This window comes from Biomphalaria glabrata, chromosome 4 (genome assembly GCF_947242115.1).
Source record: "Biomphalaria glabrata chromosome 4, xgBioGlab47.1, whole genome shotgun sequence".
In the NCBI taxonomy this organism is placed as follows: domain Eukaryota; kingdom Metazoa; phylum Mollusca; class Gastropoda; family Planorbidae; genus Biomphalaria; species Biomphalaria glabrata.
The window spans coordinates 25,995,071-26,022,505 of NC_074714.1; the positions used below are offsets into that span (position 1 = coordinate 25,995,071).

The following is a 27,435-nucleotide window of genomic DNA, read 5'->3' on the forward strand; positions in this document are numbered from 1 at the left end:
TCTCACTCTGTTAGAACACAGCCACTTACATTGGACATGGCTGCTGACTATCTTCTCTCACTCTGTTAGAACACAGACACTTGCATTGGACAGGACTGCTGACTATCTTCTCTCACTATGTTAGAACACAGACACTTACATTGGACATGGCTGCTGACTATCTTCTCTCACTCTGTTAGAACACAGCCACTTACATTGGACATGGCTGCTGACTATCTTCTCTCAATCTGTTAGAACACAGCCACTTACATTGGACATGGCTGCTGACTATCTTCTCTCACTCTGTTAGAACACAGACACTTGCATTGGACAGGACTGCTGACTATCATCTCTCACTCTGTTAGAACACAGACACTTGCATTGGACAGGACTGCTGACTATCTTCTCTCACTCTGTTAGAACACAGACACTTGCATTGGACAGGACTGCTGACTATCTTCTCTCACTCTGTTAGAACACAGACACTTGCATTGGACATGACTGCTGACTATCTTCTCTCACTCTGTTAGAACACAGACACTTACATTGGACATGGCTGCTGACTATCTTCTCTCACTCTGTTAGAACACAGCCACTTACATTGGACATGGCTGCTGACTATCTTCTCTCACTCTGTTAGAACACAGACACTTGCATTGGACATTGCTGCTGACTATCTTCTCTCACTCTGTTAGAACACAGCCACTTACATTGGACATGGCTGCTGACTATCTTCTCTCACTCTGTTAGAACACAGACACTTACATTGGACATGGCTGCTGACTATCTTCTCTCACTCTGTTAGAACACAGCCACTTACATTGGACATGGCTGCTGACTATCTTCTCTCACTTTGTTAGAACACAGACACTTACATTAGACATGGCTGCTGACTATCTTCTCTCACTCTGTTAGAACACAGCCACTTACATTGGACAGGACTGCTGACTATCTTCTCTCACTCTGTTAGAACACAGACACTTGCATTGGACAGGACTGCTGACTATCTTCTCTCACTCTGTTAGAACACAGACACTTGCATTGGACAGGACTGCTGACTATCTTCTCTCACTCTGTTAGAACACAGCCACTTACATTGGACAGGACTGCTGACTATCTTCTCTCACTCTGTTAGAACACAGCCACTTACATTGGACATGGCTGCTGACTATCTTCTCTCACTCTGTTAGAACACAGACACTTGCATTGGACAGGACTGCTGACTATCTTCTCTCACTCTGTTAGAACACAGACACTTGCATTGGACATGGCTGCTGACTATCTTCTCTCACTCTGTTAGAACACAGACACTTGCATTGGACCTGACTGCTGACTATCTTCTCTCACTCTGTTAGAACACAGACACTTGCATTGGACCTGACTGCTGACTATCTTCTCTCACTCTGTTAGAACACAGACACTTGCATTGGACAGGACTGCTGACTATCTTCTCTCACTCTGTTAGAACACAGACACTTGCATTGGACATGGCTGCTGACTATCTTCTCTCACTCTGTTAGAACACAGACACTTGCATTGGACATGACTGCTGACTATCTTCTCTCACTCTTTTAGAACACAGACACTTGCATTGGACATGACTGCTGACTATCTTCTCTCACTCTGTTAGAACACAGCCACTTACATTGGACCTGGCTGCTGACTATCTTCTCTCACTCTGTTAGAACACAGACACTTGCATTGGACATGACTGCTGACTATCTTCTCTCACTCTGTTAGAACACAGCCACTTACATTGGACCTGGCTGCTGACTATCTTCTCTCACTCTGTTAGAACACAGCCACTTACATTGGACCTAGCTGCTGACTATCTTCTCTCACTCTGTTAGAACACAGACACTTACATTGGACCTGGCTGCTGACTATCTTCTCTCACTCTGTTAGAACACAGACACTTACATTGGACATGGCTGCTGACTATCTTCTCTCACTCTGTTAGAACACAGACACTTACATTGGACAGGACTGCTGACTATCTTCTCTCACTCTGACACTTACATTGGAGGTACTGGGACGAGAAGGTCGAGAGACTCCAGTACAGCATTGAGTTGTGTACTTGAATTCCAAAGAGTTGTCTCAACATGACAGTGACGCTGTCTTCAACAAAATACAATCTCTACACAAAGACACCTCGTTAGCATCTGGAATCGGAGAACTGAAAGGACTTTCTATTTAGAGATTAGGTAACTCTTCCTAACACCACAACGTACAGTTCCCTTCCCTTATTTCCATTCAAATAAACGGAACAAAGTGCCCAACGTTTGTGTCCCCTGAAAGTTGTGTCAAGACCTGGGAATGTGGGGTGACAGCTGGGGGCAAGTCAACCATTACACGGTTTCGTGTGAGTAATCCTGAGGGTGTGTACAGTGTGTGTGTAGGAGCGAGTGTGTGTGTAGGAGCAAGTGTGTGTGTGTGTGTGCGATTCTACAACTTTGTGTTCACCAACCAAGCAGTGACTCAAACAGAACCTAAGACCAGGTGGATGCAAGCCACTACAGGCTGTAAATGTTTGCTATGCACATATCTGCTTTGAATAATTTAAGAGGTGGACTGCTCACCCTCACCCTGCCCCCCCCCCCCAAACAAATCCCACCTCTCCCATTTAAAACATTTTTTTTTTACTTTTGTTTTTCTTTAAGATTCATTGTTGAAGAAAGTCAACTTGACCTGTTGCTTCAGAACATCCAACAAGTATCATGTCCTATACAACACAACATCCAACAAGTATCATGTCCTATTTAACACAACATCCAACAAGTATCATGTCCTATTTAACACAACATCCAACAAGTATCATGTCCTATTCAACACAACATCCAACAAGTATCATGTCCTATTCAACAAACATCCAACAAGTATGATGTCCTATTTAACGCAACATCCAACAAGTATGATGTCCTATTCAACACAACATCCAACAAGTATGATGTCCTATTCAACAAACATCCAACAAGTATGATGTCCTATTTAACACAACATCCAACAAGTATGATGTCCTATTTAACACAACATCCAACAAGTATGATGTCCTATTCAACACAACATCCAACAAGTATGATGTCCTATTCAACAAACATCCAACAAGTATGATGTCCTATTTAACACAACATCCAACAAGTATCATGTCCTATTTAACACAACATCCAACAAGTATGATGTCCTATTCAACACAACATCCAACAAGTATCATGTCCTATTCAACACAACCCTACAACTGACACAACAGATCTAGATTAGATCTAGGCCTTTACACCTAGACCTAGAAGACAATGTAAAACATTTTCCTGAACACTCATTTGTTAAATTCTTGAATCAACAAGATTACAAAGACAGTTTGTGTGGAAACACAAACTCAAAATCGGCCCCCGAAGTGGTCCACCCAGGCAGGTAAGAAGGCAGGTATCAGTATTTTTAGAAAGAAAATCAGAATTAAATTCGATCAAAGAAAAATGACAGAGAAGAATGGAGAAAGAAGGTTGACAGATCTTGTGTGGTTCCCCAGCGGTCCAGCAAACCAAAGGATAGGTGAAAGTGAATGTGAAGTTCAATGTGAACCTGGCCTTTTTCCTTTGGTGAAGTGTTTTGTATCCATATTGTAACATTACAGTTCACGCGATAATATGAACAATTTCTTATTAATTGTTGTTTTAAATTTTGTCCAACTTGTATGCATACTAAATAGATATTTTCTCTTTTAAAAAAGTAAACTTTTTTTTCTGTAAATGTAGTATGACAGAACTTATTTAACTTAACAATACAAATGCAAAAAATAAAAAAAAAACGTTTGCATAAATGTGCTCAAAATATGTCGCATTGTTGCATCCCCTACTAAAGAACCTCCAGTGTTTGTTACTATTAATAGTGAATAGTTGTAAAAGTGGTGTATTTTTATGAAAAAACTGCTTGCATAAAAGATTTAAAAATTAGATTTTTCGCTTTTAGAAAAGAAAAATGTAGCCGTTGCATCAGAACTTTGAAAGGACTAAAATATTATGATTTCGGATTTTCACTATCTTTTCTAGTTTACGAGATCTAAACGGACGGACAGACATTTCACACAAAACTAATAGCGTCTTTTCCCCTTTCGGTGGCCGCTAATAAAGCCTTACATTCGGCAAAGCCTGAAAATTAGATAGATAGTCCTTTCTAGGTCTAGTTCCAAAGCCAAATTTAAATTTATTTATTTTTTACTTTGAAAAATTATAACTGTCAAACTAGAGTTTTCCCTGTGTGGCCAACGAACTAGTGCGTACTTATGGCGCTGCATTGTTTTCTTCCATTTAAAATTCGAGTTCAATTACAGACAATAGCGATGAAATCATTGTACATTTTAGATTGACCTGGTAGAAATGACGTCGTTGTCACAAAACAAAATGCTTGACATATTAATCAATAAACTAAATCTGGACAGAGTTTGGAAATAAAATGTAGCAAATGAAGGTGTAAGAGAGTTGCCAGGGGCACGTAGACATTTAAAGTCAATGTAAGAGAGTTGCCAGGAGCACGGAGACATTTAAAGTCAATGTAAGAGAGTTGCCAGGAACACGTAGCCATTTAAAGTCAATGTAAGAGAGTTGCCAGGAACACGGAGACATTTAAAGTCAATGTAAGAGAGTAGCCAGGAGCACGGAGACATTTAAAGTCAATGTAAGAGAGTTGCCAGGAGCACGGAGATATTTAATGTCAATGTAAGAGAGTTGCCAGGAGCACGGAGACATTTAAAGTCAATGTAAGAGAGTTGCCAGGAGCACGGAGACATTTAAAGTCAATGTAAGAGAGTTGCCAGGAGCACGGAGACATTTAAAGTCAATGTAAGAGAGTTGCCAGGAGCACGGAGACATTTAAAGTCAATGTAAGAGAGTTGCCAGGAGCACGGAGATATTTAAAGTCAATTTAAGAGAGTTGCCAGGAGCACGGAGACATTTAAAGTTAATGTAAGAGAGTTGCCAGGAGCACGGAGACATTTAAAGTCAATGTAAGAGAGTTGCCAGGAGCACGGAGACATTTAAAGTCAATGTAAGAGAGTTGCCAGGAGCACGTAGACATTTAAAGTCAATGTAAGAGAGTTGCCAGGAGCACGGAGACATTTAAAGTCAATGTAAGAGAGTTGCCAGGAGCACGTAGACATTTAAAGTCAATGTAAGTGAGTTGCCAGGAGCACGTAGACATTTAAAGTCAATGTAAGAGAGTTGCCAGGAACACGTAGCCATTTAAAGTCAATGTAAGAGAGTTGCCAGGAGCACGGAGACATTTAAAGTCAATGTAAGAGAGTTGCCAGGAACACGTAGCCATTTATAGTCAATGTAAGAGAGTTGCCAGGAGCACGGAGACATTTAAAGTTAAAGTAACACCACGAAATACACGAAGCAGCAAGAGCTACGTTTGAAGTTCATTCCAAGAATTGGCTAGTCAATAAATAAACATTGTATCAGGTAAACAAGTTCAGCGATACTCTCTCTCTCTCTTAGCATCCACTGTACTTTACAAATAGATATATAGAGAGATACATTTGTTCATGCTGTTTCACACACGCCTACCCCACACACACGCACACCCCTCGTCTGTTCTTTGTACAGAAGTGTTTTAGTTTAAGAAAGATGTACAACTAAAAGGAATGGGACCAGACCTGGGCTCAATGAGAGCTGGGCAGAAGAGGAAGAGGTGTGTACGGTTGGGAGAGGAGGGGGGGAGTTATGATTCATTCCAGGTCTATTGTTCCCAGCACGTGCTGAATGGCAAGACTCCTGAAGTTTTCGTTTCACGGGATGGACTTTCGGATGTTAGGAGTGGGGGGGGGGGGCATGATAGACGAAGAAGAGGGGGGGGCGTGAGAAATAAGGAGGGTGACCATAACAACAACAACAACAGGAAATAGTCAACAAGAAACCAATCTAAATAGGAGGCTTGACGTGAAGGGAATAACTACTCCCAGGACAAGGGCAGGGGAGGCACGAGAGAATACTAACAAAGTTATACAAACAAATGACTAGCGTTATTATTAAACCTTGGTTTACGATGGTCTGTGTGGGGGGGAGGGGTGAGTGAGTCTAAAGGGCATGAATCCATAATTTATGCATGTGTGCAGCGCCTTCAAAGAGGATCAACGTAGCGTGGCGGTGGAGGGCGCCACATGTCGCGATGAGTGGGTGGTGTTTGTGTATTCCTATGCCGTGAGCTACTGCGATACGCCCATTCAATGTGTCTAGAAATAGATTAGCGAAGGATAGAACAAAGAATTGAATGGGTGATGGGTTGAGTAGTAGGGCATGTAATGGAGATTTACATCAATGGCAGAGAACAAAAAGTCTCGTGTCTCTGGGATCTACAATTTCAGGAAATGTTCATAATGTATTTCAAGACAAGCACAAGGTCATTTGAATTATTTTATTACCGACAGGGATCTTCCAATAAACCGTCCTTGACATTGGTGAATTTCTATATTTATTTCAAAATACCTTTAAACATTATCTGTTTACCTTTGCATATCTTCTGGTAAATTTAGATTACCCCCACAGTGCTCTCTCTTCTTTTACTGTCACTGTATTTTATTGTTTAATCATGGAACTAGACTATAGTTCAACGGTTTAACTAATGAAAACTTAATAATGGAAAATACAACAAAGAGGAGAATATTGTGTATGAAATTGATCGGGAAAATTCCCAATACCATATAAATACTTTCATACCACCAAGTCAACCATACCATACCAATCCTCTACCTAACCTAACATATTGTACCCTACAAAACCATACATACATCACTTGATGAGCAGCTTCTGTGTCCCATTGGGAGAGGCTGCAGGCTCAAACGAAAAATAGTCTGGGCATGATGGAGACAAGGTTTTGACTTGGAATATTTGTTTCAACGCAAAGTATCCTATAGAACTGATCACTATAGTGTATCTCTCTCTCTCTCCCTCCCTTTCTCTCTCTCTCTCTCTCTCTCTCTCACACACACACACATTACACACAGGTGCATTGGGTCAAGGGGATTAATCCTAAGGGCGTAGCATATTAGACGCGGTGAAACTTACGGAAATACACTTTTCCCTTGTCGAGCCTTTTTATTTTCAATTTATTCGTTAAATCATTAGATTAGTGCCGGGAAAAGTGGACGTCACATTGGGAAGGGTTTGAATCCATCCTTTGATGACGTCATCTCAGTACTCTAGGTGTGTGTATACCCAAGGAAAGACAAGTTTTAATTAAAATGTCATTGGAGTGAAACAAAAAGGAAGGGGGGCGGGAGAAGCTCTATGTATTTGTGGTCACTAGTGATGGCAGTCAAAATGTGACAAATATCTGTCTGTATGTCTGTAAAAATATCTGGTGATCTGGGGTGGGTGGGTGCGGGGTGCCAGGAGTCCAAATAAAAAAAAACCACAAGAAAAAATACAGAAATTCTCAAACAGAAGCAGACGGCATGTAGAGATAGTCTTTACAGAACTTGGTGACATCACTAAACATAATGAAATCACTAAACATAATGAAATCACTAAACATAATGAAATCACTAAACATGTTCACTGGTATATTGGGTTCAAACACAAACCGAAATATTTAAAATATGCACTCCCAAAAACAAAACAGTTTGTCTATTATATTTATATTATTATATTCTATGTGCGACTATTTCACCAATACTAAATGAACAACAATTTTTCCAAGTACTTTAGTTCATTTGGAGTTGATGTTAAGATTAGAGACATATTATTGTATTTGTGGGTCTAGAGAAGTCACTTGTCCAATACTGGGCAAGGAACAGAGAAACAGTATTATTGTAGGTGCAGAACTTCATAAATAAATCTTTTTTCCCCCTCATAAGCCATCTCATCACCAAGAAATAAAGTCTCAAGTTACAAGTTTTTTAAGTATCACAGTAATTCGTACATCTAGACTACATCTATGTAGTCCTTAGTTGGACCACTAAAACAGAACCTTCCTTCAAGCGTCATAGAATGTTCACACTGGGACGCTGTTGTTTGCGTCCCTTCGTCTCTCCACAATCACGGCCACTGCAGGATGGGAACATTCATTCCCTAGAATTAACCTTTTAAAGTAAGCTCTCGGGTTAAACTAACCCACTTACCTGAACAATTAACTCCAGAAAGACGCCGACTCATAAACCCGCTAGACAGAAGACCTTAGCCTTGAAACCAAAACGCTAAGGACATGTCGAGTGAAAAACAGATGCCTGCTACACGCCTTGTCGAGTGACAAACAGATGCCTGCTACACGCCATGTCGAGTGACAAACAGATGCCTGCTACACGTCTTGTCGAGTGACAAACAGATGCCTGCTACACGCCATGTGGAGTGACAAACAGATGCCTGCTACACGCCATGTCGAGTGACAAACAGATGCCTGCTACACGCCATGTGGAGTGACAAACAGATGCCTGCTACACGCCATGTCGAGTGACAAACAGATGCCTGCTACACGCCATGTCGAGTGACAAACAGATGCCTGCTACACGCCATGTGGAGTGACAAACAGATGCCTGCTACACGCCATGTCGAGTGACAAACAGATGCCTGCTACACGCCATGTGGAGTGACAAACAGATGCCTGCTACACGCCATGTCGAGTGACAAACAGATGCCTGCTACACGCCATGTCGAGTGACAAACAGATGCCTGCTACACGCCATGTGGAGTGACAAACAGATGCCTGCTACACGCCATGTCGAGTGACAAACAGATGCCTGCTACACGCCATGTCGAGTGACAAACAGATGCCTGCTACACGCCATGTCGAGTGACAAACAGATGCCTGCTACACGCCATCTGGAGTGACAAACAGATGCCTGCTACACGCCATGTGGAGTGACAAACAGATGCCTGCTACACGCCATGTCGAGTGACAAACAGATGCCTGCTACACGCCATGTGGAGTGACAAACAGATGCCTGCTACACGCCATGTGGAGTGACAAACAGATGCCTGCTACACGCCATGTGGAGTGACAAACAGATGCCTGCTACACGCCATGTCGAGTGACAAACAGATGCCTGCTACACGCCATGTCGAGTGACAAACAGATGCCTGCTACACGCCATGTGGAGTGACAAACAGATGCCTGCTACAAGCCATGTCGAGTGACAAACAGATGCCTGCTACACGCCATGTGGAGTGACAAACAGATGCCTGCTACACGCCATGTCGAGTGACAAACAGATGCCTGCTACACGCCATGTCGAGTGACAAACAGATGCCTGCTACACGCCATGTGGAGTGACAAACAGATGCCTGCTACACGCCATGTCGAGTGACAAACAGATGCCTGCTACACGCCATGTGGAGTGACAAACAAATGCCTGCTACACGCCATGTGGAGTGACAAACAGATGCCTGCTACACGCCTTGTCGAGTGACAAACAGATGCCTGCTACACGCCATGTGGAGTGACAAACAGATGCCTGCTACACGCCATGTCGAGTGACAAACAGATGCCTGCTACACGCCATGTCGAGTGACAAACAGATGCCTGCTACACGCCATGTCGAGTGACAAACAGATGCTTGCTACACGCCATGTGGAGTGACAAACAGATGCCTGCTACACGCCATGTCGAGTGACAAACAGATGCCTGCTACACGCCATGTCGAGTGACAAACAGATGCCTGCTACACGCCATGTGGAGTGACAAACAGATGCCTGCTACACGCCTTGTCGAGTGACAAACAGATGCCTGCTACACGCCATGTGGAGTGACATACAGATGCCTGCTACACGCCATGTGGAGTGACAAACAGATGCCTGCTACACGCCATGTCGAGTGACAAACATATGCCTGCTACACGCCATGTGGAGTGACAAACAGATGCCTGCTACACGCCATGTGGAGTGACAAACAGATGCCTGCTACACGCCATGTGGAGTGACAAACAGATGCCTGCTACACGCCATGTCGAGTGACAAACAGATGCCTGCTACACGCCATGTTGAGTGACAAACAGATGCCTGCTACACGCCATGTCGAGTGACAAACAGATGCCTGCTAAACGCCATGTGGAGTGACAAACAGATGCCTGCTACACGCCATGTGGAGTGACAAACAGATGCCTGCTACACGCCATGTGGAGTGACAAACAGATGCCTGCTACACGCCATGTCGAGTGACAAACAGATGCCTGCTACACGCCATGTGGAGTGACAAACAGATGCCTGCTACACGCCATGTGGAGTGACAAACAGATGCCTGCTACACGCCATGTCGAGTGACAAACAGATGCCTGCTACACGCCATGTGGAGTGACAAACAGATGCCTGCTACACGCCATGTGCAGTGACAAACAGATGCCTGCTACACGCCATGTGGAGTGACAAACAGATGCCTGCTACACGCCATGTGGAGTGACAAACAGATGCCTGCTACACGCCATGTGGAGTGACAAACAGATGCCTGCTACACGCCATGTGGAGTGACAAACAGATGCCTGCTACACGCCATGTCGAGTGACAAACAGATGCCTGCTACACGCCATGTGGAGTGACATACAGATGCCTGCTACACGCCATGTGGAGTGACAAACAGATGCCTGCTACACGCCATGTGGAGTGACAAACAGATGCCTTCTACACGCCATGTCGAGTGACTGTGACAAGTCAAAAACACAGCATTAATTATTATTTTTCATTATTTATTTATTTTATTTTGATTATTTCACCATCCTACCCCTAAATTCTCCACCCGCCCCACCTTTTCCTCTATACCAGGCTAGACTTAGTCCACCACCTTGGAGAAAACTAGGCCAGTCCTTTCATTTATCTGCCCTTGATCGGGGAAAGATAATCACACTATCTCCTTTGTCTTATCCGCCGGATGTCTGACTGACGGTCGCGGTTGACACCACCTTGGTTTGAATGCAAGCTAATCCCCCCCCCCCTTCTCTCACGTCTCTCTTTGATCTAAGAGATTACCCTGGTCAACACACCGCGTGATATTCCAAGGTGCGGCTCCCACCTCGGGTCAAATCCACCCACGTGTAAGATAAATCTTAGCCTATGGCATTTCCTGTGTCCGCCCGCACTTTCCAGGCTTATATAAAGTAAACCAACTCAAGCCAGACCCTTTTTCATTTCTCATTCGAGCTGAGCTATCGAGTCTGGACTATATCACTTATTCCCCCTCCTAGAGGAATACCTGGTGGTAAGCCGAACTTAATCACAAGTTCCATCTTAATTACTCTGTGTATATTTCCATTGGATTTTATCATGTGTAGTTTATTATTTCATTTATATTTAATTGTGTATTTCTCACTGGCGTAAGTAGAAAACATAAACATGTCCTATGTATTTATTTATGTTGGAATAATTTATTAATGCTACGTTGCTCAATTGACCGTTGATGCAACCATGTATATATTTGTACACCTTATTTTATTTCCTTTATATCGGTTGATCGCCTTGATGATTTTACTATCGCACTAATACTGCGCTTAGAAAGGAGATATGAGTTATCTCCCCTGTATTGAATTATCTCCCCTTTACTCATTTTACTCTAATGAGAGTTGCGCCGCTTGAACGGACACACCATTCAAGCGCGCTCCATTGTTCTCGACCCACGGTCATATGTAAACAATCATCTGGGTGGCTGACCACCGCCCAATTCAACCCCCCCCCCTTTTTCTTTCTCCATCCACCTGTGTTGTTCATTTGAGATTATTATTTCCCCTTCTATGTACATTTTATGTTATTATTTCCCCTTTTATGTACATTTTGATATTGCTACTATCATCCATCTATTTTCCAAATCCCATTTGTCATCACCTCCCCCTTGTGCTCTAAAGCAATTTTACCAATCTGACGAATGCACCTCAGTCGAGGGCATCGATAAGATGTATGAGAGACATGTCCTAACTTGTCTTTATTTATCCGCAGCCTCCCTCAGGTGTCTGCCTATTGCCTATTTACCTGCCTATTTATTCATTGGATCAGCGATCTATTTACCTGCATCTGTGCTTAGTGCTATTCAGCGCTGCACTTGCCTACTGAGATCTACTCAACTCTACCACTTGGCACTATCGGCATTGCCCGCCTATTCGACAGCCCACCTGTCATCTTATTAGGTGCGACGTCCCTATGGACTCAGGTCTGTGCGAGACGTCATAGCTACGCCAACCCTCTGCAACTCACTGGACATATACTGTCAACTACGCTGCCCACGGCAGATCAGCTCTGCCCGCAGTAACCTTGTGCCCACGGTAGCCGGCCACCCGCCCTACTGTGCCCACTACAGATATTAGATTTTGGGGATTGAGACTCCACAAGAACTATATCACCGGCGTTCCTCTATCCGCTAGAGCGCCACCTCCAGCTGCAGAACCTCAAGCCAGGACACAGCCAGCTGCGACATCAACAGGAATACCAGCTAAGTCAGAGGACAAAGTGACATACTCTCTTATTAGGTGCAAGAGTGATGATTAAACATAGAATATACTAGAGTTAGATGCAAACCCTCCCCCTTTTATTCTTATATGTATATTTATGTAAATAAATATTCTTCATTTTAACTTTTGTATCTATCTTTCATTGCTTTGTCTCGTTGCGTGCCTGCTCCCGATTCATATGATGATAAGTGGGGGTGTGATAGCTTTAAAAATAATCATCCCCTAGACATAAAACGCGCCAAACACACGTCACATCTCCCCACCTGTCACAGTGACAAACAGATGCCTGCTACACGCCATGTCGAGTGACAAACAGATGCCTGCTACACGCCATGTCGAGTGACAAACAGATGCCTGCTACACGCCATGTCGAGTGACAAACAGATGCCTGCTACACGCCATGTGGAGTGACAAACAGATGCCTGCTACACGCCATGTGGAGTAACAAACAGATGCCTGCTACACGCCATGTGGAGTGACAAACAGATGCCTGCTACACGCCATGTCGAGTGACAAACAGATGCCTGCTACACGCCATGTGGAGTGACAAACAGATGCCTGCTACACGCCATGTGGAGTGACAAACAGATGCCTGCTACACGCCATGTGGAGTGACAAACAGATGCCTGCTACACGCCATGTCGAGTGACAAACAGATGCCTGCTACACGCCATGTCGAGTGACAAACAGATGCCTGCTACACGCCATGTCAAGTGACAAACAGATGCCTGCTACACGCCATGTCGAGTGACAAACAGATGCCTGCTACACGCCATGTCGAGTGACAAACAGATGCCTGCTACACGCCATGTCGAGTGACAAACAGATGCCTGCTACACGCCATGTGGAGTGACAAACAGATGCCTGCTACACGCCATGTCGAGTGACAAACAGATGCCTGCTACACGCCATGTCGAGTGACAAACAGATGCCTGCTACACGCCATGTCGAGTGACAAACAGATGCCTGCTACACGCCATGTGGAGTGACAAACAGATGCCTGCTACACGCCATGTGGAGTGACAAACAGATGCCTGCTACACGCCATGTGGAGTGACAAACAGATGCCTGCTACACGCCATGTGGAGTGACAAACAGATGCCTGCTACACGCCATGTGGAGTGACAAACAGATGCCTGCTACACGCTATGTCGAGTGACAAACAGATGCCTGCTACACGCCATGTGGAGTGACAAACAGATGCCTGCTACACGCCATGTGGAGTGACAAACAGATGCCTGCTACACGCCATGTGGAGTGACAAACAGATGCCTGCTACACGCCATGTGGATTGACAAACAGATGCCTGCTACACGCCATGTGGAGTGACAAACAGATGCCTGCTACACGCCATGTCGAGTGACAAACAGATGCCTGCTACACGCCATGTCGAGTGACAAACAGATGCCTGCTACACGCCATGTGGAGTGACAAACAGATGCCTGCTACACGCCATGTGGAGTGACAAACAGATGCCTGCTACACGCCATGTGGAGTGACAAACAGATGCCTGCTACACGCCATGTGGAGTGACAAACAGATGCCTGCTACACGCCATGTCGAGTGACAAACAGATGCCTGCTACACGCCATGTGGAGTGACAAACAGATGCCTGCTACACGCCATGTGGAGTGAAAAACAGATGCCTGCTACACGCCATGTCGAGTGACAAACAGATGCCTGCTACACGCCATGTCGAGTGACAAACAGATGCCTGCTACACGCCATGTCGAGTGACAAACAGATGCCTGCTACACGCCATGTCGAGTGACAAACAGATGCCTGCTACACGCCATGTGGAGTGACAAACAGATGCCTGCTACACGCCATGTCGAGTGACAAACAGATGCCTGCTACACGCCATGTGGAGTGACAAACAGATGCCTGCTACACGCCATGTGGAGTGACAAACAGATGCCTGCTACACGCCATGTCGAGTGACAAACAGATGCCTGCTACACGCCATGTGGAGTGACAAACAGATGCCTGCTACACGCCATGTGGAGTGACAAACAGATGCCTGCTACACGCCATGTGGAGTGACAAACAGATGCCTGCTACACGCCATGTGGAGTGACAAACAGATGCCTGCTACACGCCATGTCGAGTGACAAACAGATGCCTGCTACACGCCATGTCGAGTGACAAACAGATGCCTGCTACACGCCATGTCGAGTGACAAACAGATGCCTGCTACACGCCATGTCGAGTGACAAACAGATGCCTGCTACACGCCATGTCGAGTGACAAACAGATGCCTGCTACACGCCATGTCGAGTGACAAACAGATGCCTGCTACACGCCATGTCGAGTGACAAACAGATGCCTGCTACACGCCATGTCGAGTGACAAACAGATGCCTGCTACACGCCATGTCGAGTGACAAACAGATGCCTGCTACACGCCATGTCGAGTGACAAACAGATGCCTGCTACACGCCATGTCGAGTGACAAACAGATGCCTGCTACACGCCATGTCGAGTGACAAACAGATGCCTGCTACACGCCATGTCGAGTGACAAACAGATGCCTGCTACACGCCATGTCGAGTGACAAACAGATGCCTGCTACACGCCATGTGGAGTGACAAACAGATGCCTGCTACACGCCATGTCGAGTGACAAACAGATGCCTGCTACACGCCATGTCGAGTGACAAACAGATGCCTGCTACACGCCATGTCGAGTGACAAACAGATGCCTGCTACACGCCATGTGGAGTGACAAACAGATGCCTGCTACACGCCATGTGGAGTGACAAACAGATGCCTGCTACACGCCATGTGGAGTGACAAACAGATGCCTGCTACACGCCATGTGGAGTGACAAACAGATGCCTGCTACACGCCATGTCGAGTGACAAACAGATGCCTGCTACACGCCATGTCGAGTGACAAACAGATGCCTGCTACACGCCATGTGGAGTGACAAACAGATGCCTGCTACACGCCATGTGGAGTGACAAACAGATGCCTGCTACACGCCATGTGGAGTGACAAACAGATGCCTGCTACACGCCATGTGGAGTGACAAACAGATGCCTGCTACACGCCATGTCGAGTGACAAACAGATGCCAGCAACACGCCATGTGGAGTGACAAACAGATGCCTGCTACACGCCATGTGGAGTGACAAACAGATGCCTGCTACACGCCATGTGGAGTGAAAAACAGATGCCTGCTACACGCCATGTCGAGTGACAAACAGATGCCTGCTACACGCCATGTCGAGTGACAAACAGATGCCTGCTACACGCCATGTCGAGTGACAAACAGATGCCTGCTACACGCCATGTCGAGTGACAAACAGATGCCTGCTACACGCCATGTGGAGTGACAAACAGATGCCTGCTACACGCCATGTCGAGTGACAAACAGATGCCTGCTACACGCCATGTGGAGTGACAAACAGATGCCTGCTACACGCCATGTGGAGTGACAAACAGATGCTTGCTACACGCCATGTCGAGTGACAAACAGATGCCTGCTACACGCCATGTGGAGTGACAAACAGATGCCTGCTACACGCCATGTGGAGTGACAAACAGATGCCTGCTACACGCCATGTGGAGTGACAAACAGATGCCTGCTACACGCCATGTGGAGTGACAAACAGATGCCTGCTACACGCCATGTCGAGTGACAAACAGATGCCTGCTACACGCCATGTCGAGTGACAAACAGATGCCTGCTACACGCCATGTCGAGTGTCAAACAGATGCCTGCTACACGCCATGTGGAGTGACAAACAGATGCCTGCTACACGCCATGTGGAGTGACAAACAGATGCCTGCAACACGCCATGTCGAGTGACAAACAGATGCCTGCTACACGCCATGTCGAGTGTCAAACAGATGCCTGCTACACGCCATGTGGAGTGACAAACAGATGCCTGCTACACGCCATGTGGAGTGACAAACAGATGCCTGCTACACGCCATGTCGAGTGACAAACAGATGCCTGCTACACGCCATGTGGAGTGACAAACAGATGCCTGCTACACGCCATGTCGAGTGACAAACAGATGCCTGCTACACGCCATGTGGAGTGACAAACAGATGCCTGCTACACGCCATGTGGAGTGACAAACAGATGCCTGCTACACGCCATGTCGAGTGACAAACAGATGCCTGCTACACGCCATGTCGAGTGACAAACAGATGCCTGCTACACGCCATGTCGAGTGACAAACAGATGCCTGCTACACGCCATGTGGAGTGACAAACAGATGCCTGCTACACGCCATGTCGAGTGACAAACAGATGCCTGCTACACGCCATGTCGAGTGACAAACAGATGCCTGCTACACGCCATGTCGAGTGACAAACAGATGCCTGCTACACGCCATGTCGAGTGACAAACAGATGCCTGCTACACGCCATGTGGAGTGACAAACAGATGCCTGCTACACGCCATGTCGAGTGACAAACAGATGCCTGCTACACGCCATGTCGAGTGACAAACAGATGCCTGCTACACGCCATGTCGAGTGACAAACAGATGCCTGCTACACGCCATGTCGAGTGACAAACAGATGCCTGCTACACGCCATGTCGAGTGACAAACAGATGCCTGCTACACGCCATGTGGAGTGACAAACAGATGCCTGCTACTCGCCATGTCGAGTGACAAACAGATGCCTGCTACACGCCATGTCGAGTGACAAACAGATGCCTGCTACACGCCATGTCGAGTGACAAACAGATGCCTGCTACACGCCATGTGGAGTGACAAACAGATGCCTGCTACACGCCATGTCGAGTGACAAACAGATGCCTGCTACACGCCATGTCGAGTGACAAACAGATGCCTGCTACACGCCATGTGGAGTGACAAACAGATGCCTGCTACACGCCATGTGGAGTGACAAACAGATGCCTGCTACACGCCATGTGGAGTGACAAACAGATGCCTGCTACACGCCATGTCGAGTGAACAACAGATGCCTGCTACACGCCATGTGGAGTGACAAACAGATGCCTGCTACACGCCATGTCGAGTGACAAACAGATGCCTGCTACACGCCATGTGGAGTGACAGATGCCTGCTACACGCCATGTCGAGTGACAGATGCATGCTACACGCCATGTCGAGTGACAAACAGATGCCTGCTACACGCCATGTCGAGTGACAAACAGATGCCTGCTACACGCCATGTCGAGTGACAGATGCCTGCTACACGCCATGTCGAGTGACAAACAGATGCCTGCTACACGCCATGTGGAGTGACAAACAGATGCCTGCTACACGCCATGTGGAGTGACAAACAGATGCCTGCTACACGCCATGTGGAGTGACAAACAGATGCCTGCTACACGCCATGTCGAGTGACAAACAGATGCCTGCTATACGCCATGTGGAGTGACAGATGCCTGCTACACGCCATGTGGAGTGACAGATGCCTGCTACACGCCATGTCGAGTGACAAACAGATGCCTGCTACACGCCATGTCGAGTGACAGATGCCTGCTACACGCCATGTCGAGTGACAGATGCCTGCTACACGCGCGCTGACTTCAGACAAGAGAAAAGGGCAGAGAAAGAAATCATTCGCAGACGTGAACTTGAAGGGGGGGGGGAGATATTGACAGAGCAGAAAGTCAGACAGGCTATTTTTAGATTTATCACTCAAGGAGCACGCTGACTGTAGTGCATATGCAGATAAAATAGTATAAGTAAGAATGGGCCTAGATTTACAGATATGGATTATGACTAAGATAGGCCTAGATTTACAGAGATGGATTATGACTAAGATAGGCCTAGATTTACAGATATGGATTATGACTAAGATAGGCCTAGATTTACAGATATGGATTATGACTAAGATAGGCCTAGATTTACAGATAAGGATTATGACTAAGATAGGCCTAGATTTACAGATAAGGATTATGACTAAGATAGGCCTAGATTTACAGATAAGGATTATGACTAAGATAGGCCTAGATTTACAGATAAGGATTATGACTAAGATAGGCCTAGATTTACAGATAAGGATATTAACTAAGAATGACCTAGATTTACGATCAAGTTTTATGACTAAGACTCGCATAAATCTACAGATAATGATTATGATTTAGAATGCCGTAGATATACAGAATTACAGATAAGGACAATAAGAATGTCCTGGATCTATACACAAGGACAATAAGTATGTCCTGGATCTCTACACAAGGACAATAAGTATGTCCTGGATCTATACACAAGGACAATAAGTATGTCCTGGATCTATACACAAGGACAATAAGTATGTCCTGGATCTATACACAAGGACAATAAGTATGTCCTGGATCTATACACAAGGACAATAAGTATGTCCTGGATCTATACACAAGGACAATAAGAATGTCCTGGATCTATACACAAGGACAATAAGTATGTCCTGGATCTATACACAAGGACAATAAGTATGTCCTGGATCTATACACAAGGACAATAAGAATGTCCTGGATCTATACACAAGGACAATAAGAATGTCCTGGATCTATACACAAGGACTATAAGAATGTCCAAGATCCACAGAAGAGCATGTGTGAAAAAACTCTTTCATTATAATGGTCAGTACTGGGTGGCGATGTCTAGGTCTCTCTCTCTCTCTCTCTCTCTCTCTCTCTCTCTCTGTATATATAGACTCTATAGCTCGATATATATATATATAGAGAGAGAGAGGGGAGGGGAGGGGGGGGGGTTTGAGCCAGCAGGGTTATGACATGGCTGAGTGCCACAAAAAAAGGAAAGTAAAACACAAATCTTTGTTTGGTCAGTGTTTGGTTTTCTATGTAACGTTCTAGTACGTGAACACTCACTGTGTACAGTAGTGGACTTTTGTTGAGGACAGTAATGGGCATTCATTTCACTTAATGAAGATAATAGTGGACATTCGTTGAGGACATTAGTGGGCATTCACCGAATGAAGCTATAAGTAGATATATTTACTAAGACTACTAAGTGGTAGAAGTGAGAAGCACTGCTTGAGTTTATAACTAGAAGAGACTGAAGGCAATTGAAGCGTCACAAATCTGAAGTGTTTATCTCATACAGCGGTTCTCAACCTTTTATGCTCGGCGACTCCTTTTTACAATACCCCACTCTGCCGCGACCCCCCTCCCCCCGCTCACACACATACAGCAATAGAAGAATAGACAATAACAATCCATATTTTCGATGGTCTTAGGCGACCCCTGGCAAATCGTCAATCGTCCCCCAAGGGGGACACGACCCACAGGTTGAGAACCCCTGATTTCTAATACAACTTAATGAATGAATCACTTATGATTGAAATCAAAGTTTGTCGTTTTGTTTTTTACTACAAGCCGATGGAAAATATTGCACCGTCTCCATCTCTCCCCTCATGCAAAATACTTTTTATCTTGTTGAGTAGATATGTCACAGCAATGGCAGTATATTAACCTTATCCTTGACCCCATTTTGTAGCCGGTCTAATGACTTGGATGACTTAATGGTCAGAATCTGGATCAGGTAATAAGCTGTGGATCAGATGAAAAGCTGTGGATCTGTTGATAAGCTGTGTTTTAAATGTTTTAAATGCTCTAAATGTTTCAAATGTTTCAAATGTTCTAAATGTTTCAAATGTTCTAAATGTTTCAAATATTCTAAATGTTTCAACGTCTATAAATGTTTCATATGTTCTAATTGTTTCAAATATTTTTAATGTATGACATGATCCAAATGTTTTAAAATTGTCTTAATGTTTCAAATGGTCTAAATATTTTAAATATTCTGATTTTTTTTTAATTCTGTAGATCAGATGATAAGCTGTGGATCTGTTGATAAGCTATGGATCAGTTGATAAGCTGTGAATCGGTTGATAAGCTGTGGATCAGGTGATAAGCTGTGGATCTGTTGATGAGCTGTGAATCTGTTGGTAAGCTGTTTATCTGTTGATAAGCTGTGGATCAGATGATAAGCTGTGGATCTGTTGATAAGCTATGGATCTGTTGATAAGCTGTGAATCGGTTGATAAGCTGTGGATCAGGTGATAAGCTGTGGATCTGTTGATGAGCTGTGAATCTGTTGGTAAGCTGTGGATCTGTTGATAAGCTGTGGATCAGATGATAAGCTGTGGATCTGTTGATTAGCTGTGAATCTGTTGATAAGCTGTGGATCTGTTGATAAGCTATGGATCAGATGATAAGCTGTGGATCTGTTGATAAGCTGTAGATCAAATGATAAGCTGTGGATCTGTTGATAAGCTGTGGATCTGTTGATAAACTGTGGATCAGATGATAAGCTGTGGATCTGTTGATGAGCTGTGAATCTGTTGTAAGCTGTGAATCAGGTGATAAGCTGTAGATCTGTTGATAAGCTGTAGATCAAATGATAAGCTGTAGATCTGTTGATAAGCTGTGATCTGTTGATAAGCTGTAGATTAGATGATAAGCTGTGGATCAGATGATAAGTTGTGGATATGTTGATAAGCTGTGGATTAGATGAAAAGCTGTGAATCTGGTGATAAGCTGTGGATCTGTTGAAAAGTTGTGGATCTGTGTATAAACTGTATATCAGATGATAAGCTGTGGATCAGATGATAAGCTGTGGATATGTGGATAAGCTGTGGAACTGTTGTTAAGCGGTGGATCTGTTGATAAGCTGTGAATCTGTTGATAAGCTGTGGATCTGTTGATAAGCTTTGGATCAGGTAATAAGTTGTGGATCTCTTGATAAGCTGCGAATCACATGATAAGATATGGGTCAGATGATAAGGTGTGGTTCAAGTAATATGCTGTGGGTCTGTGGATACGCAGTGGTCCTGTTGATAAGCTGTAGATCAGATGATAAGTTGTGGATATGTTGGTAAGCTGTGGATCAGATGATAAGTTGTGGATCAGATGATAAGTTGTGGATCAAATTATAAGCTGTGGATCAGATTATAAGTTGTGGATCAGATGATAAGCTGTGGATCAGGTGATACGCTGTGGATCAGGTAATGCACTGTGGATCTGTTGATAAGCTGTGGGTCAGATGATAAGCTGTGTATCAGATGATAAGATTTGATCGGATGACAAGTTGTGGGTCATATGATAAGATGTGCATCGATGATAAGATGGATCAGATAGTAAGCTGTGGTACTGTAAATACGTTGTGGATCACATGATAAACTGTTGGTGAGATGATAATTTTGGGTCAGATGATAAACTGTGGATCAAATGATAAGCTGTGGGTCAAGTAATAAGCTGTGGATCAGATTGTAAGCTTTGCATCAGATGATAAGATGTGGATCAGATGATAATCTGTGGATCAAATGATAATCTGTGATAATGTTGATAAGTTGTGGATCAGATGCTACACTGTGGGTCAGATGATAAGCTGTGGATCAGATGATAAGCTGTAAATAAGATGATAAGCTGTGGATCAGATGATAAGCTGTGCGTCAGATAATAATCTGTGGATCAGATGATAAGCTGTTGATCAGGTAATATGCTGTGAATCTGTTGATAGGTGTTGGGTCAGATGATAAGCTGTGGATCTGTTGATAAGCTGTGAATCTGTGAATCAGAAGATAAGCTGTGGATCAGAAGATAAGCTGTGGTCAGATGATAAGCTGTGGGTCTGTTCCGTCACAGATACGAATCATACATACTTAAGACATTTTACAGGATATTAAATACGTCTAGACACATTATACATTGGCTATCTAACGGTTATAGGTTAATACTATACATAAGTTTTTCAGTTGAATCTCAGCCAACCATTCCAAGTTTGAATAGCACTTGGGGAAAAATGGTTCATATTTGAGTTTGTTTTACACAATGGAACAAACAAATTTACAATTCTCTTTGAGTGTAATTTTCCGAACAATTGATTCAATGATGATTTTGTTGTAACAAACTAAAAATATTCTATGTGTGACCCTCAGTTCATTGTAAGCTAGTCATAAGGACAGTACATTGTCTACTTGAGTATATGAGTCATACACAACACAAACTTATTCCTAGACTAGGATGTTACTGAATGAAAAAAATTTGAACCACGAGTTAATGACTCAAAACATTTTCTTTTTCTGTTCAGTACTTTGTATATTAATTACCCAATCAACTTTTTGCTTTGAATTATAGAATTTAAAATGTAACTGACATTCAAGTCAATATTTATGTTTCATAAAACAATTTCTATTCTATTAAAATGTGTCTTTGAACAAAACATTGACAAGTATTTGTTTGTTCATTTGCTTCTTCATTTGTTTGTTCATGAATAAATTGCTGTATTTCAGTGTCAACTAGTTGAAATCTGGATAAAAACCTGAACAAGAAAAAACAAAAAATAAAATTAGAAAAAACAACAACAACAACAACAACAAAGCTTTACTGAAGTGTAATTGTATCAGTCTGGATCACTTCTGTCATTACATTTGTAACAGATCTAGACCAACAACAATAAATCAGTGCGATTAATAATATTTTTAGCAATTCTTTTTGTTTAACGCTATTTCATACTTTTAGCTTTCTCATTACGCTATGATCCTATCACTTTCTCACTACGCTATGATCCTATCACTTTCTCATTGCGCTATGATCCTATCACTTTCTCATTGCGCTATGATCCTATCACTTTCTCACTACGCTATGATCCTATCACTTTCTCACTACGCTATTATCCTATCACTTTCTCACTACGCTATGATCCTATCACTTTCTCACTACGCTATGATACTATCAATTCCTCACTGCGCTATGATCCTATCACTTTCTCACTACGCTATGATCCTATCACTTTCTCACTACGCTATGATCCTATCACTTTCTCATTGCGCTATGATCCTATCACTTTCTCACTGCGCTATGATCCTATCACTTTCTCATTACGCTATGATCCTATCACTTTCTCATTACGCTATGATCCTATCACTTTCTCACTGCGCTATGATCCTATCACTTTCTCACTGCGCTATGATTCTATCACTTTCTCATTGCGCTATGATCCTATCACTTTCTCATTACGCTATGATCCTATCACTTTCTCATTACGCTATGATCCTATCACTTTCTCATTACGCTATGATCCTATCACTTTCTCATTACGCTATGATCCTATCACTTTCTCATTACGCTATGATCCTATCACTTTCTCATTGCGCTATGATCCTATCACTTTCTCATTACGCTATGATCCTATCACTTTCTCACTGCGCTATGATCCTATCACTTTCTCACTACGCTATGATCCTATCACTTTCTCATTACGCTATGATCCTATCACTTTCTCACTGCGCTATAATTCTATCACTTTCTCATTGCGCTATGATCCTATCACTTTCTCATTGCACTATGATCCTATCACTTTCTCACTGCGCTATGATTCTATCACTTTCTCATTGCGCTATGACCCTATCACTTTCTCATTACGCTATGATCCTATCACTTTCTCACTGCGCTATGATTCTATCACTTTCTCAATGCGCTATGATCCTATCACTTTCTCACTGCGCTATGATCCTATCACTTTCTCACTGAGCTATGATCCTATCACTTTCTCACTACGCTATGATCCTATCACTTTCTCACTATGCTATGATCCTATCACTTTCTCACTACGCTATGATCCTATCACTTTCTCATTGCGCTATGATCCTATCACTTTCTCACTACGCTATGATCCTATCACTTTCTCACTACGCTATGATCCTATCACTTTCTCACTACGCTATGATCCTATCACTTTCTCATTGCGCTATGATCCTATCACTTTCTCACTACGCTATGATCCTATCACTTTCTCACTACGCTATGATCCTATCACTTTCTCACTACGCTATGATCCTATCAATTTCTCATTGCGCTATGATCCTATCACTTTCTCACTACGCTATGATCCTATCACTTTCTCATTGCGCTATGATCCTATCACTTTCTCAATGCGCTATGATCCTATCACTTTCTCATTACTCTATGATCCTATCACTTTCTCACTGCGCTATGATCCTATCACTTTCTCACTGCGCTATGATCCTATCACTTTCTCACTACGCTATGATCCTATCACTTTCTCATTGCGCTATGATTCTATCACTTTCTCACTACGATATGATCCTATCACTTTCTCACTGCGCTATGATCCTATCACTTTCTCACTGCGCTATGATCCTATCACTTTCTCATTACTCTATGATCCTATCACTTTCTCAATGCGCTATGATCCTATCACTTTCTCACTACACTATGATCCTATCACTTTCTCACTACGCTATGATCCTATCACTTTCTCACTGCGCTATGATCCTATCACTTTCTCACTACACTATGATCCTATCACTTTCTCACTGCGCTAAGATCCTATCACTTTCTCACTGCGCTATGATCCTATCACTTTCTCACTGCGCTATGATCCTATCACTTTCTCATTACTCTATGATCCTATCACTTTCTCAATGCGCTATGATCCTATCACTTTCTCACTACACTATGATCCTATCACTTTCTCACTACGCTATGATCCTATCACTTTCTCACTGCGCTATGATCCTATCACTTTCTCAATGCGCTATGATCTTATCACTTTCTCACTGCGCTATGATACTATCAATTCCTCAATGCTCTATGATCCTATCACTTTCTCATTGCGCTATGATCCTATCACTTTCTCAATGCTCTATGATCCTATCACTTTCTCATTACTCTATGATCCTATCACTTTCTCAATGCGCTATGATCCTATCACTTTCTCATTGCGCTATGATCCTATCACTTTCTCATTGCGCTATGATCCTATCACATTCTCATTACGCTATGATCCTATCACTTTCTCATTACGCTATGATCCTATCACTTTCTCATTACGCTATGATCCTATCACTTTCTCACTGCGCTATGATCCTATCACTTTCTCATTACGCTATGATCCTATCACTTTCTCATTACGCTATGATCCTATCACTTTCTCACTACGCTATGATCCTATCACTTTCTCATTACGCTATGATCCTATCACTTTCTCACTACGCTATGATCCTATCACTTTCTCACTACGCTATGATAATATCACTTTCTCACTACGCTATGATCCTATCACTTTCTCACTACGCTATGATCCTATCACTTTCTCATTACGCTATGATCCTATCACTTTCTCACTACGCTATGATCCTATCACTTTCTCACTACGCTATGATCCTATCACTTTCTCACTACGCTATGATCCTATCACTATTTCACTGCACTATAATCCTATCACTTTCTCATTGCGCTATGATCCTATCACTTTCTCACTACGCTATGATCCTATCACTTTCTCACTACGCTATGATCCTATCACTTTCTCATTGCGCTATGATCCTATCACTTTCTCACTACGCTATGATCCTATCACTTTCTCATTGCGCTATGATCCTATCACTTTCTCAATGCAACATGATCCTATCACTTTCTCATTGCGCTATGATCCTATCACTTTCTCATTGCGCTATGATCCTATCACTTTCTCACTGCGCTATGATCCTATCACTTTCTCATTGCGCTATGATCCTATCACTTTCTCACTGCGCTATGATCCTATCACTTTCTTACTACGCTATGATCCTATCACTTTCTCACTACATATGATCCTATCACTTTCTCACTACGCTATGATCCTATCACTTTCTCACTGCGCTATGATCCTATCACTTTCTCATTGCGCTATGATCCTATCACTTTCTCATTGCGCAATGATCCTATCACTTTCTCACTGCGCTATGATCCTATCACTTTCTAACTACGCTATGATCCTTGTCGCAGTTATCTATGTAACTGTATAGTAGAATTATTTCTCTAATTGATAGTGCGGCGTTGATCACTATATTGATGACGTCATTACACTATTAATAGTTTCTGTGTAGACTAGAGGACTGAGCTTTTGTTGCTTGTCACAACTTCTAGTGACGTAAATTTAGTGTGTGTGTGATTTGCGTCATTTATCGTCTAGTACAGTCTCTCCATTGTTTTGTACGTTGGTACAGATAGACGTGTTTTGAGAGCTCTGGAATTTCTCCTTGGTTTTTGTTATTGGATAGCCTTAGCATTTGCCTTGGACATTTTCTTGTTGGATTATCTTGACCCCTGTTTAGGGTGAGTTTTATTTTTCATTGTATAGTTTTTCTTTTTGAATTCGTTCGTATTTGTAAGTCTATAATTAGACTAGATATAGATGATTAGAAGAATCCTTTCTTTTATCTTCTATAGGGTTTTAGCGTCAAGACTAAGTTTTAGTCGTAGTCTCAGTTGAAGACTCTATTTCAAGTATTAGTGTCAAGTCTATATGTTAGACTCTGTGTCAAGTCTCAGTGTCAAGACTTGTTTATTCAGTCTCAGTTCTATATTGAGAGTACAACTTTAGGTCTACAGTCTACAGGACTGAGGTCTTTCTCTCAGTTGGTCGTCTGGTGTGCACGTGGATTTGTACATGAGTCTGAGGTTCAAGATTCCAGACTGCGGGTTGCAGTGGTCAGACCTGATGGTGTAGTGTCAACTATGAACTTCTACTTTTTGGAATTGTCGTCAGTGGACAGTACCTGATCTAGAGGCTAGATCTACATATATTACCAGTTGTTGTTTTTGAGATTGAAGGACTAGGTGATCCATTGAACTACTTATTATAGTTAAGGTAATATACTATGTGTTTCATAATTATATGAATGTTCTGTATCTAAGGAGACTAACTGGATCATTGTAGATTACATATTATTACATATTGATATTTCATACTATTATTATCAGTCATCATGAATCAGTCATTTGTAAATATATCACAAGAATAAATTTTATTGTTATTTACATCATACACTTAGTTTATTAGTTTATCTACAACTATATGTGTATGATGTGCTTGTCAGGCTGAACTTGAGCCAAAATATTATAAGTTCAGAAAATAATAACAATAATACAAATTGAAATAATATTTAATATTAATAAATATTTGCATTGGAAATATATAATAATAATTTGATAAATACAAGAATACAAGAACCTGACAATCCTATCACTTTCTCATTACGCTATGATCCTATCACTTTCTCAGTGCGCTATGATCCTATCACTTTCTCACTGCGCTATGATCC

General features: G+C 43.0%; 1 protein-coding gene and 1 long non-coding RNA gene across 2 annotated transcripts in view; one reads left to right on the forward strand and one right to left on the reverse strand.

The window, feature by feature from the left end:
* LOC106053616 (dystroglycan 1-like) overlaps positions 1-8,222 on the reverse strand; it is a 96,827-nt gene extending 88,605 nt beyond the window's left edge. The window contains exon 1 of the mRNA XM_056025428.1: positions 8,090-8,222. The gene's annotated coding sequence lies outside the window, so the exon portion shown is untranslated. The remainder of the gene's footprint in view (positions 1-8,089) is intronic.
* A 17,890-nt stretch (positions 8,223-26,112) lies between these two features.
* Positions 26,113-27,158, forward strand: LOC129925633 (uncharacterized). The gene is made up of 2 exons (XR_008777321.1): positions 26,113-26,446; positions 26,561-27,158. It is a non-coding gene; the product is annotated as an uncharacterized LOC129925633 (long non-coding RNA).
* Positions 27,159-27,435: the final 277 nt, after the last annotated feature.